The following is a 13,366-nucleotide window of genomic DNA, read 5'->3' on the forward strand; positions in this document are numbered from 1 at the left end:
AAAGCCTTGAAGATTTTCATTATCAGAGGTCCACGGCTTGGACGTTGCTTATTTGCAACCCGAATTCCTCCAAATCAAACTAATACTCAAAGATTATCTTCATCAGTTGTACTGGGATTTCATTGTCCAGCAATAAAGTGTCCATTTAAGTGTACAGGTCCAAGGCCTTTGATAAATCCACCATGTAACTAGCACCCCAGTCAAGAAAGAGAACATTTCCATCACCTAATAAAGTTCCCTTCTGCTCTCTCCCAGTGAATCCCTACCATCCATGTGCAGCCTGAGGCAACCACTGATCTCCTTTCTATTTCACTTATAGGTTAGAACGCTCTTCACTAGAGCCTGTAACACACATCAGTGTGCAACATGTAATCTTCTTGGTCTGCCTGCTTTCCCCTCTGCCTCAATGCTTTGGAAATTCATCCATGCTGTGGCACAAATCAGCAGACTAACTTAAAATTGTTCCAATTCACAAGCTGATTATCTCTGTTGAAATGACGCAGATATAACAGAATCTCCCAGAACTAGTAAGTGAATTTACCTAGAGTGCAAGATACAAGATTAGAACAAAATCAACCACATTTCTATATCCGAGCAAAGAAGTGTTGGAAAATGAAACTGAAGAGAGTGCTACCATGTACAACTCACAAACACCGGCGATCCTGTGTCGTGAATCTAACAAATGACACACACTATTTGCATGCTGTAAACTGCAAAACAGTGAACAAAGAAATTGAAAATAGCCTTACTAAATAGAAGAATATACCATGATCATGGATTGGCATGCTTACCACAGAAAAGATGAATGTTCTCCCCTCAATTTATCTATAGATTGAATGCAAGTCTAATAAAAACCCTGGCAGCAAGTTTAGCAGGTGTAGACAAGTTGATTCTAAAGCTTATGAATAAAGCAAAAGAAACTAAACTAACCCAAGCATTGTGAACGGAAGCATAAAATGGGAAGACTCATATTATTATCTCATTTAAAACGTATTAACCCACACAGAAATTGCTTGCATTCCTACACCTTAACAATGAAAGGTGAGAAATATAAATCAGGGATACAATCTCATTTACCACTGCAACGGGAAGAATAAGATACCTAGGAATAAACCTGCCTAAAAAGTCAAAAGACCTGTACTCATCAAAACTATAAGACACTGATGAAAGAAGTCAAAGAGGACACAATCAGATGGAGTGACATAGTCAGACGGTAAAGGGTCTGCCTACAATGCGGGAGACCCGGGTTCAATCCCTGGGTCGGGAAGATCTCCTGGAGAAGGAAATGGCAACCCACTCCAGGATTCTTGCCTGGAAAATGCCATGGACAGAGAAGCCTGGTAGGATACAGTCCATGGGGTTGCAAAGAGTCAGACACGACTGAGCGACTTCACTTTTTTCCATATATACATATAAACACACACACACACACACACACACACACACACTATGTTCTTGGACTGTAAGAATCAATATTGTGAAAATGACTATATAACCCAAAGCATGTTACTGATTCAATGAAATCCCTATCAAATTACGAACGATATTTTTCACAGTTTAGAAGAAAACATTTTACATTTTGCACAAAAACATGAAAGACCCCAAATAGCCAAGAGAATCTTTTGAAAGAAAAAAATAGAGCTAGAGGAATCAACCTTCCTGACTTCAGACTACACTACAAAGCGACAGTTATCAAGAAAGTATGGTACTGGCACTTAAAGAGAAATAAAGATCAATGGAACAGGATAAAAAGCCCAGAGATAAACCCATACACCTGTGGTCACCTAATCTATGACAGAGAGGTGAAAATACACAATGGAGAAAAGACACCCTCTTTAAAAAGTGGTGCTCGGATAACTGGACAGCTACATGTGAAAACAGCAAAATTCTGTAAAGCAATTATCCCTCAATAAAAAATAAATTAATTTAAAAAAATGAAATCAGAACACTCCCTAAAACCATGCACAAAAATAAACTCAAAATGGATTAAAGACTTCAATGTAAGCTCAGACTCCATAAACTCTTAGAGGAAGGACTTCCCTAGTGGTCCAGGGGCTAAGACTCCATGCTCCCATTGCAGTGGACCAGGGATTGTTCCCTGGTAAGGGAAGTAGATCTCACATTCCACAGCTAAGTTCCCACATGCCACAACTAAGGCCCTGAGCAGTGAAAAATAAAGAACTATTTTTCGAGTAAACTATAAAAAGACTCTTAGAAGAAAACATAGACAGAACACTCTCTGACATATCACAGGAAGATCTTTTATGACCCACCATCCAGAGTAATGAAAACAAAAACAAAAATGAACAAATGGGACCTAATTAAATCAAAAGGCACAGGCAACCATAAATAAGACAAAGAGACAACCCACAGAATGGGAGAAAATAATGTGCAAACGTAGCAACTGACGAGGGATTCATCTTGAAAATACACAAACAGCTCGTGTAGCTCAATATAAAAAAAGAGAAACAAACAATCCAATCAAAAAATGGGCCAAATACCTACGTAAACATTTCTCCAAAGAAGACATACAGACGGCCAGCAAACACAGGAAGAGATGCTGAACTTCACTACTTAGTAGAGAAATGCAAATCCAAACAGCAATGGGTGTATAACCTCATAGCAGACAGAATGACCATTATCAAAATATCTGTTGCTGCTCAGTCACTCAGTCATGTCTAACACTGCGGCCCCATGGACTGTAGCCCACCAGGCTCCTCTGTCCACAGGATTTCCCAGGCAGGCATGCCATAGTACATTGCCTTTTCCTTCTCCAGGGGAGCTTCCCAGCCCAGGGATCAAACCCGTGTCTCATGCATTGGCAGACGGATTCTTTACCACTGTGCCACCAGGAAAGCCCTTCAAAACAACAATCAGGTATCGCTTCACACTGGTCAGAATGGCCACCATCTAAAAACCTACCAATAATAAACATTGTAGTACTGCGGAGAAAAGGACGCTCTCCTACCCTGTTGATGGGAATGTAAATTGGTGCAGCCACATGGAGAACAATAGGGATGTTCCTTAAAAACTAAAAGTAGAACTACTAGGCGACCCAGCAATCCCGTTCCTGGGCATATACCCCCCGAGAAAACCATGATTCGAAAAGATCCATGCGCCCCAGTGTTCATTGCCACAATATTTACAGTAGCAACCTAAATGTCTATCGACAGAGGAATGGGTACAGAAGATGTGATCCATATATACAGTGAAGTATTACTGAGCCATAAACGTGAACATAATTGGGCCACTTTCAGAGACGTGGATGGACCTAGAGACTGTCATACTGAGTGAAGAAATTCAGAAAGAGAAAAACAGATTATCTTATAATACCACTTATATGTGGAATCTAGAGTCATGACCCAGATGAACTTATTTGCAAAGCAGAAATAGAGATACAGAGGTAGAGAACAAACATCTAGATATCCAAAGGGATGACTGGAAGATTGGGACTAACACATATCCTCTACACTGCATAAGATAGATAACTCAAGAGAACCTACCGTATCACACAGGGGACTCTACTTAATTCCCTCTGGTGGCATGAATGTGAAGGAAATCCAAAATTAGAGGGGATATGTATATACATATGGCAGATTCCCTTCGCTATACAGCAAACCCTAACACAAAAATTGTAAAACAACCATCCTCCAATAGCAATTAATAAAAAACCTTATAAAGGGGGCTCCAAGAAAAAAAATACATCCTTATAAAACTGCAGTAAACCAACGTGAGTGTGACAATGGTGAAGCAACAGACACACAAATAAATAAATAAGAGGGACGACTCCAGAACTAGCTTCTTCCAATATAGCCAATTGGTTCCGGACAAAGTTGCAAAAGCGGTTGAATGAAGAAAGTATTGTCTTTTCAGAATATGTGTGTGAAGATTGGGATGCCCATCTGAAAGGGAGCCTCATACCTTATGCTGCTGCTGCTACTGCTGCTGCTAAGTCACTTCAGTCGTGTCCGACTCTGTGTGGCCCCATAGACGGAAGCCCACCAGGCTCCCCCGGCCCTGGGATTCTCCAGGCAAGAACACTGGAGTGGGTTGCCATTTCCTTCTCCAATGTGTGACAGTGAAAAGTGAAAGTGAAATCGCTCAGTCGTGTCCGACCCTTAGCGACCCCACGGACTGCAGCCTACCAGGCTCCTCCATCCATGGGATTTTCTAGGCAAGAGTACTGGAGTGGCTTGCCATTGCCTTCTCCGTACCTTATGCTAAAACCCACTAAAAATGAATCTTAGATATAAACCAAGAACATGAAACTGTAAGACGTTTAAAGGAAAATAACACAAAATCTTCAGCCTCGAGTTTGGCAACAATGCCTTAGCTATGACTCCAGAAAAGCTCCCTTCCTCTGTCAAAGATAACGTCAGGAGTTTGAGAAGACAAATCGTAGGCTGGGAGAATGTATTTTAAAAGTGCATAGCCAACAAAGGTCTTGTATCCAGAACATATAAAGAACTGTCAAAAGTCAACAGAAAGAAAATAGTGGAAAAAATATTTGAAGAGATACTTCAGTGTAAATAATACATAGGGACAACTGAGCACGTGAAGGTATGTTCACTTCCCGGGCTCTCAGGCAAGTGCAAATGAAAACTCAGGTGAAATACCAGTCTTCCTATCTTAAAATTGCCAAAACACAACAAAATGAAGCAAAATGAACAAAGAAGCGAGCAAAGAAAGAAACAAACAAGAAAGCATCGGACAATACCAAATGATGCTAAGGATGGGCAGCGAGTGGACTGGCCACAGGATGCTGGTGGGAATGCAGGGTGGCACAGGCACTGTGGAAAGAGATTTATTGCTTCTTATGAAGTTAAACTTATGCTTAGCCATGTGACCAACAACTGCACCCCAAAGTATTTCCCCTAGAGAAATTTAACGTGAGTTCACACAAAAACCTGTTCAGGAATGTTATAGCAATAGCTGTGTTCATAATCAGCAAAACAGAGCAACAGCCCAAACAAATGTCCTTCAGCAAAGTGCGTCATTTTCATATTATTGAATGCTATTCAGCCCTAGAAAGGAAAGAACTATTCATGCAGTCAAGAATGTGGATGAAACTCAGTAACGTTATGCTGAGTGATAGAAGCCAGCCTCAGGTTACTTTTAAATGGCTTGATATGTAGGATGGTCTTGAAAAGGCAAATCTGTATTGTCACAGACAGTAAACTGGTGGTGCCCTTGGTTAAGTGTGGGAGTAGAGCATGACTTCAAAACGATAGCACTGGGGACGTCTTGGGGGTTGCAGAAATGCTCTGTATACTGATTGTGATGGTGGTTACAAGAAGCTTCAGAAGTGCTGAAATTCCTAAAATTGGATGTCCAGAAGATGATGATGCCACCAAACATTAATTTAAAAATAAAGTTAAAGAAATAATGATAACATAGTCCTTCAAACGAACCAACCAACCAACAAAAAGCTATCAGAATTCTCCAGCAGTGGCCTGCACAATAGAAAATACTGAATGCATTTATTTAGGATAAATGAAAACCACGTCCAATATGAGCACAGATCAACACAAAGGAGCAAACATCTATACAAATGCTAAATATGTAGGGGACTGGGAGGGGAATGGTTTCTAAAAGATTAAGGTAACTGAATGTTTCTAAGAGCAATAACAATGCATTATCTGGGATATAATCTATGTTTTAAGAATTGTATGGAAACAAAAGCAAATGGACAGGATTATAAAAGTAAAGGTGTTGGTGTGGGTAAAGAATCTTATTCTTTGAAGGTGAAAAGTCTAAATTTACATATATATAGTATATTCTCTACAGGAACCACCTACACATAAAACAAAAGGAATGAGTAATAAATATGTACATTAAAATGGAATACTGAGAACTACATCAGCAGTACAGAAGATGGCAAGGGAATTGGGTGAAAGGAAAAAAGGAACAACTTAAGGAAATATGGACAGAAAGAAGGGTAGAAGAAAGAGAAAGAAAGAAAAGGAGGAATGAAGGAAAGAAAGAAAAGAGGGAAAGAAATTGACTTGAAATCAGATGATGGATTTAAAGCCAATACTATTTCTACTTAAACTATATGCGGATATTCTGAACTTTCCAAGTAAAAGGTTGAGATTTCTAGATAGAATAGGTGCAAGATTCCATAATTTGTTCTTAAATAGAAACTCAGTTTAGAGACAGAGGCAGGTTAAATGGAAAAGGGTTGGAAAAAATAGGCCATATGTGAAGGCAAATTGTAAGACAAAATGAGAAGGTATGATAAAGGATAAGGTCGACTGTAGGATCAGTGATAAACAAGCATATTTAATAATGGGGGGAAGGGCTAATTACTCAGGAAAACACAACTGTCCTCAAAGCACTGGGACAACTGAACTTTAAATTACATAAAGGGAAAACAGACTGAACTTAAAAGAGATCTAGATAGACAAATGCATTTAACATTTGGAAAATTCAAACATTGTTTCTGAGATTCTGATATAGTAAGTAGGCAGAAGGCCAGTAGTTATAAAGAAAACTTTAACAACATTCTCAACTACTCAGACCTAACTATAGTACGTTCCTCTCAATAGCAGCAGAAAACACATCCTCTTCAAAGGCACATGGGACAGGCACCAAGAAAGAGCCTCACATCCTCTCATCGGATTAGAACACAATACTCCATCAATTAAGAAGGATTAAAGTCATGTAGAGGATGTCCTCTGGGCACAAGGAATAAATCAAGAAATTCATAGCAAGAAGCTTTCTAGAGAATCCCCAGACCTTGTAATTTAACAAAGATTCAAAATAACACACGATCAAAGAGACACTAGGGAAATTTGAAAGTATTATCAACTAAAGGGAAATTTAAACACAACATATCAACTTTGGTGTGATTAAGTTAAATCCTTGGTTAGAGAGAAATTTGCTCTTTGTGTGATTATATTTAGAAAGAGGAAAGGGCTACCATCAAGGAACTACAAAACTGAGATGCCATCAAAGAAGTCAAAATTAATCTGAGAGGAAGTAGAAGGAAACAATAAAGATAGCAATGAAATGCAAAACAAAGAAGTAATAGAGAAAATACAATGGAGTCAATAGCTGATTCATTCAAAACATTTATACAATGTGTAAACTGGATGTAGACTAATCAAGAAAAGAAAGTCACTAAGACACAAGTGGCCAGTATAAGGAGCCACAGAAGGGATATGACTTCAGAGTGCAAAAATGCTAAAATGACAGTAAGGGAATAATTAGAAAAACTGTAATAGAAAGACAACATAGAAAAAAAAAAAGAACCAATTGTTAGAAAGACACAGTTTTTCAAAGCACACTCAAGAAAACAGAGAATACCTGAGTATCCTTACATCTCTTAAAGAAATAGAATTTTTGGCTAAAATCTTCCCCCAAAGGAAACTCCAGGCACAGTTGGCCTCACTGGTCTGGTCTATGGACAATTTCAGGAAGAAATATCACCGATGTATACAATCCTGTCAGAAAAATGAAGAGAGTGTGACACTTGGCGATTCTCTCTCTGAAGCTATGATCCTTATACCAAACTATCCCTATACCAAAACCACACAAAGACATTACAAGAAAATATAACTGCAAACCAATATTCCTCAAGAAAATAGACACAAAGATTTGTAACAAAAGGTTAGTAAATAAAAAACAACAGACATAAAAGAAATTTTTCTGACCAAATGGGGTAACTCTCAAAGTGAAAGTCTTCTTGAACATTTGGAAATCAATATATGAAATCAATCATATTAATCTCTCCAAAAAAGAGCGGTGCCATCGTCTCAAATGATGCACATCCTAGGCAGAACAATGGCACCCAAATGCATTGATCTCTGTAGCCTGTGAATTTGTTACTTTACATGGCAGAAAATACTTTGCAGATGTCACTAAGTCGAGGATCTTGAGATGTGGAGATTATCCTGGATGGTCTGGGTGGGCCAGTGTAATCACAAAGGTCCTATTTATAAGGGGCGGTAGGAAAATGAGGCTGAAGAGTAGGAGATGTGATGTCAGAAGCAGAGGTCAGAGAGGAGAGAAGCTGGAAGAGGCTAGGCTGCTGCCTTTGAACATGGAGAAAGGGGCAGGATCCAAGGAGTGGAGGTGGCCTCTAACATAGGAAAGGCACGGGACAGAGTCTTCCCTAGCAGCCTCAGAGGAACATAGCACTGTGGACACAGTGACTTTGGCCCTGTTAAAACCCATTTCTCACTTCTGACCTCCTTCTGACCTCCAGAATGGTAAGATAACAAGATTGTGCTGAACTATGCCAAGCATGTGGTAATTTGTTATAGCTTCGGGAGAATACTAATATAATTCAGAAAAAGCACTTAACAGAATGTAACATTCTACTCGGGCTTCCCTCGTGGCTCAGATGGTAAAGAATCTACCTGCAATGCAGGAGAGCTGGGTTCAATCCCTGGGTGGGGAAGATCCCCTGGAGAATCGCCTGGCAACCCAGTCCAGTATTCTTGCCTAGAGAATTCCATGGACAGAGGAGCCTGGTGGGCTACAGTCCGTGTGGCAGCAAAGAGTTGCACATGAATGAGCAACTAACACTTTCACTCTTCCAATAAGCTACCCAGATTAAGCGTTCTCTGGAAACTGGAGACAGGAGAGCGTCCCTAACCTGATAAATGTCACCAAGAACACACTTCACAGTTACAGTGCTGAAGACTTTCCCCCCAAGATCTCTTGTCACTCCTGATCGGCACTGGACTGGCAGTCCTAAGTAGGGCATTAAGGCAAGATTTTAAAAATATACTTGAAAGTATACAAAGTGAAAAGGGAGGAGTAAAACTGTTTTTGTTCATAGAGGAAATAATCAGTGCATGGAAAATCTTTAACTAGCTTTTTAAAAACTTGCTAGAATTACTACCGCTCAGATAAGCAACTTTTCAGGATATGAGGTCAGCAAACAAAAATCAGTTACAGTTATCTGATGAATTTATTTTCAGAGCAGCAATGGAGAAACAGACATAGATAACAGGCCTATGGGCACGTGGGGAGGGGAGGCGGGGGGTGGTGAGATGTATGGAGAGAGTAACATGGATACAGACATACCGTATGTAAAATAGATAGCCAATGGGAATTTGCTAGATGACTTAGGGGACTCAAACAGGAGCTCTTTGACATCTAGAAGAGTGGGACGGGAAGGGAGATGGAAAGGAGGTTCGTGTGGGAGGGAACATGGGTGTACCTATGGCTGATTCTCATCGATGTTTGACAGAAAACCACAAAATTCTGTTAAGCAATTATCCTTCAATTAAAAATAAATAAGTAAAATAATATCTAAAATAGCTTCCAAGTGAAATTACACAGAACAAATATACAAGCTATATGTAGAATATCAAAATATATCATAACACAATCAATTATAAAGAAATCAATTGTAGTCATTTAATGGAGAAACAATTAGAATTTTAAATGAATTTATAATTTATGCAAAACATGAACCACTTGCAGGTGAAATTAACAAAATGTGAGTGGAGTACAAAATGATGCACAGTAAGCATTGCTGAGAGACATTCACAACTAAGTAAATACATGGAGCATGTGTTTGAATTTTCAGAGCCAATAGTGTTAAGAAGCAAATTGTCCCACAGTTGATCTATTGATACAGAGCACGTCAAATGACCAGAAAGCAACAAGATAATTCTACAACTTTCACTGACATACGAAGGATTGGAAGAGTCCAAATAACACAGAAAGAGGATTACATATTTGGAATGCTCACATTGGCTATCTTTGTAAATCACTGCAAAGGTACAATCATGGGACTTCCCTGGTGGTCCAGTGGTAAAGACTCTGCACTTTCAATGAATGAAGAGCCAACCAAGGGACATGGAAATAATGAATATGAAGTATAAGGCAAATATGTGGATGTATCTAAGTGATACTGGTTTTATAACCTTATACTAAAAATAATGATCTCTTGAAGTTAAAACCATATGTGTTTGTGTATTTATATCTGTGAGGGATTAAAAATCATGAAAGCAGCAATATTAAAGTAAGGAGAGGGTAAATATGGACCAAGTGTTCTAACCTATGCACAATTTTGGGGATGAGAAAAGGGACCGATTTATTTCAGATTTTGAGGAGTTAAGATTTCAAGTTGTAGTCTCCCAGTAACCACTAGACTTGGATTACTGTTGATATGGAATGGTTTGTTTTGGAAGAGAACAGAGAGCGTTCTGTCATATTTGAGATTGCACCCAAATACTGCATTTCAGACTCCTTTGTTGACTATGAGGGCTACTTCATTTCTTCTAAGGGATTCTTGCCCACAGTAGTAGATATAACGGTCGTCCGATTTGAACTTGCCTATTCCGGTCCATTTTAGATCACTGATTCCTGAAATTTCAAAGTTCACTATTGCCATCTCCTGTTTGATCACTTCAAATTTATACCTTGATTCAAGGACCTAACATTCCAGGTTCCTATGCAATATTGTTCTTTACAGCATTGGACTTTACTTCCATTACTAGTCACATCCACAACTGGGTGTTGTTTTTGCTTTTGCTCTATCTCTTCATTCTTTCTGGAGTTATTTCTCCCCTCTCCTCCAGTAGCATATCGGGCACCTACAGACCTGGGGAGTTCATCTGTCAGTGTCGCATCTTTTTGCCTTTTCATACTGTTCATGGGGTTCTCAAGGCAAGAATGTTAAAGTGGTTTGCCATTCCCTTCTGCAGCAGGCCACGTTTTGTCATAACTCTCCATGATGACCCATCCTTCCTGGGTGGCACTACATGGCATGGCTCATAGTTTCACTGTGTTAGACAAGTCTGTGATTCATTTGATCAGTTCGGTTAGTTTTCTGTGATTGTGGTTTTCATTCTGTCTGCCCTCTGATGGATAAGGAATAAGAGGCTTGTAGAAGCTTCCCCGATGGGAGGGACTGGCTGCGGGCGAATCTGGGTCTTATTCGGGGTTGTGTTCCCACCCTGTTGTTTGGCCTGAGGCCCAACTATGGTAGGGGTAATGGTGGTAATGGTGGCCTCCTTCAAAAGGGCTTATGCCAGCACTGTTGTATTCGGTGCCCCTGACCCTGGGGGCAACACAATGATCTCCGTTCCTTTACAAGGCAAACATTTTGATATCACAGTAATCCAAGTCTATGCTCCAACCATGAGAACCTGAGGTTGAACGGTTTTATGAACACATACAAGACCTTCTAGAACTAACACCGAAAAAAAAGTGTTCTTTTCATCATAGGAGATTGGAATACAAAAGTAGGAATTCAAGAGATACCTGGATTAACAGGCAAGTTTGGCCTTGGAATATAAAATGAAGCGGGGCAAAGGCTAACAACTTTGCCAAGAGAACGCATTGGTCACAACAAACACCTTCTTCCAACAACACAAGAGACGACTCTACATATCACATCACCAGATGGTCAATACTGAAATCAGATTGCTTATATTCCTTGCAGCCAGAGATGGGGACGCTCTATACAGTCACAAAAACGAGACCAGGAGCTGACTGTGGCTCAGGTCATGAACTCCTTATTGCCAAATTCAAACTTATATTGAAGAAAGTAGAGAAAATACTAGACCATTCATATATCACCGAAATCAAATCCCTTACAATTATACAGTGGAAGTGACATATAGAATCAAGGGATTAGTTCTTATAGACAGAGTGCCAGAAGAACTATGGACAGAGGTTTATCACATTGTACAGGAGGCAGTGATCAAAACCACCCCCAAGAAAAAGAAAGGCAAAAAGGCAAAATGGCTGTCTGAGGAGGGCTTACAAATAGCTGAGCAAAGAAGAGAAGCTCAAGGCAAAGGAGAAAAGGAAAGATATACCCTTCTGAGTGCAGAGTTACAAAGAATAGCAAGGAGAGATAAGAAAGCCTTCCTAAGTGTTCAATGCAAAGAAACTGAGGAAAAAAATAGAATGGGAAAAACTAGAGAGCTCTTCAAGAAAATTCGAGATACCAAGTGAACAATTCATTTAAAGATGGGCACAATAAAGGACAGAAACAGTATGGACCTAACAGAAGCAGACGATATTAAGAAGAGGTGACAAGAGGTTCAGGAGGGAGAACTCATGTACACCCGTGGCAAATTCATGTCAATATATGGCAAAACCAACCAACATAATATTGTAAAATAATTTGCCTCCAATAAAAAATAAATAAATTAAAAAAAAAAACAATGGATAACCAACAACAACAACAAAAAAGAATACACAGAAGAACTACGCAAAAAAGATCTTCATGATCCGGATGACCACGATGGTGTGATCACTCCCCTAGAGCCAGACATCCTGGAATGCGAAGTCAAGTGGGCCTTAGGAAGCATCACTACAAACAAAGCTAAGGGAGGTGATGGAATTCCAGCTGAGCTATTTCAAATCCTAAAAGATGATGCTGCAAAATTGCTGCACTCACTATGCCTACAGATTTGGAAAACTCATCAGTGGCCACAAGACTGGAAAAGGTCGGTTTTCATTCCAATCCCCAAGAAAGGCACTGTCAAATAATGCTCAAACACAATTGCACGATTGCACTCATCTCACACACTAGCAAAGTAATGCTCAAAATTCTCCAAGCTAAGCTTCAACAATACGTGAACCATGAACTTCCAGATAGATGTTCAAGCTGGATTTAGAAAAGGCAGAGGAACCAGAGATCAAATTGCCAACATCTATTGGATCATAGAAAAAGCAAGAGAATTCCAGAAAAAAACATTTATTTCTGCTTTATTGACTAGTCTAAAGCCTTTGTGTGGATCACAACAAACAGTGGAAAATTCCCAAGGAGATGGGAATACCAGACCACCTTACCTGCCTCCTGAGAAACCTATATGCTGGTCAAGATGCCATAGTTAGAACCGAACATGGAACAACAGACTAGTTCCAAACTGGGAAAGGAATATGTCAAGGCTGTAAATTGTCACCCTGCTTATTTGACTTATATGCAGAGTACATCCTGCAAAATGCCAGGCTGGTTGAAGCACAAGCTGGAGTCAAGATTGCAGGGAGAAACATCAATAACCTCAGATATGCAGATGACACCACCCTTATGGCAAAACGTGAAGAGGAACTAAAGAGCATCTTGATGAAAGTGAAAGAGGAGAGTGACTGCTGGCTTAAAACTCAACATTCAAAAAACAAAGATCATGGCAACTGGTCACATCACTTCATGACAAATAGACGAGGAAACAATGGAAACAGTGACAGACTATTTTCTTGGGGTCCAAAAATCATTGCAGATGGTGAGCGTAGCCATGAAGTTTAAAGACACTTGCTCCTTGGAAGAAAAGCTATGACCAACCTAGATAGCCTATTAAAAAGCAGAGACATTAGTTTGCCCACAAAGGTCCATCTAGTCAAATCTATGGTTTTTCCAGTAGTCATGTGAGAGTTGGACCATAAGGAAGGC

The sequence above is a fragment of the Moschus berezovskii genome, chromosome X, assembly GCF_049115385.1.
Source record: "Moschus berezovskii isolate FMDL1 chromosome X, NW_MosBer_1.0, whole genome shotgun sequence".
Classification (NCBI taxonomy): Eukaryota; Metazoa; Chordata; class Mammalia; order Artiodactyla; family Moschidae; genus Moschus; species Moschus berezovskii.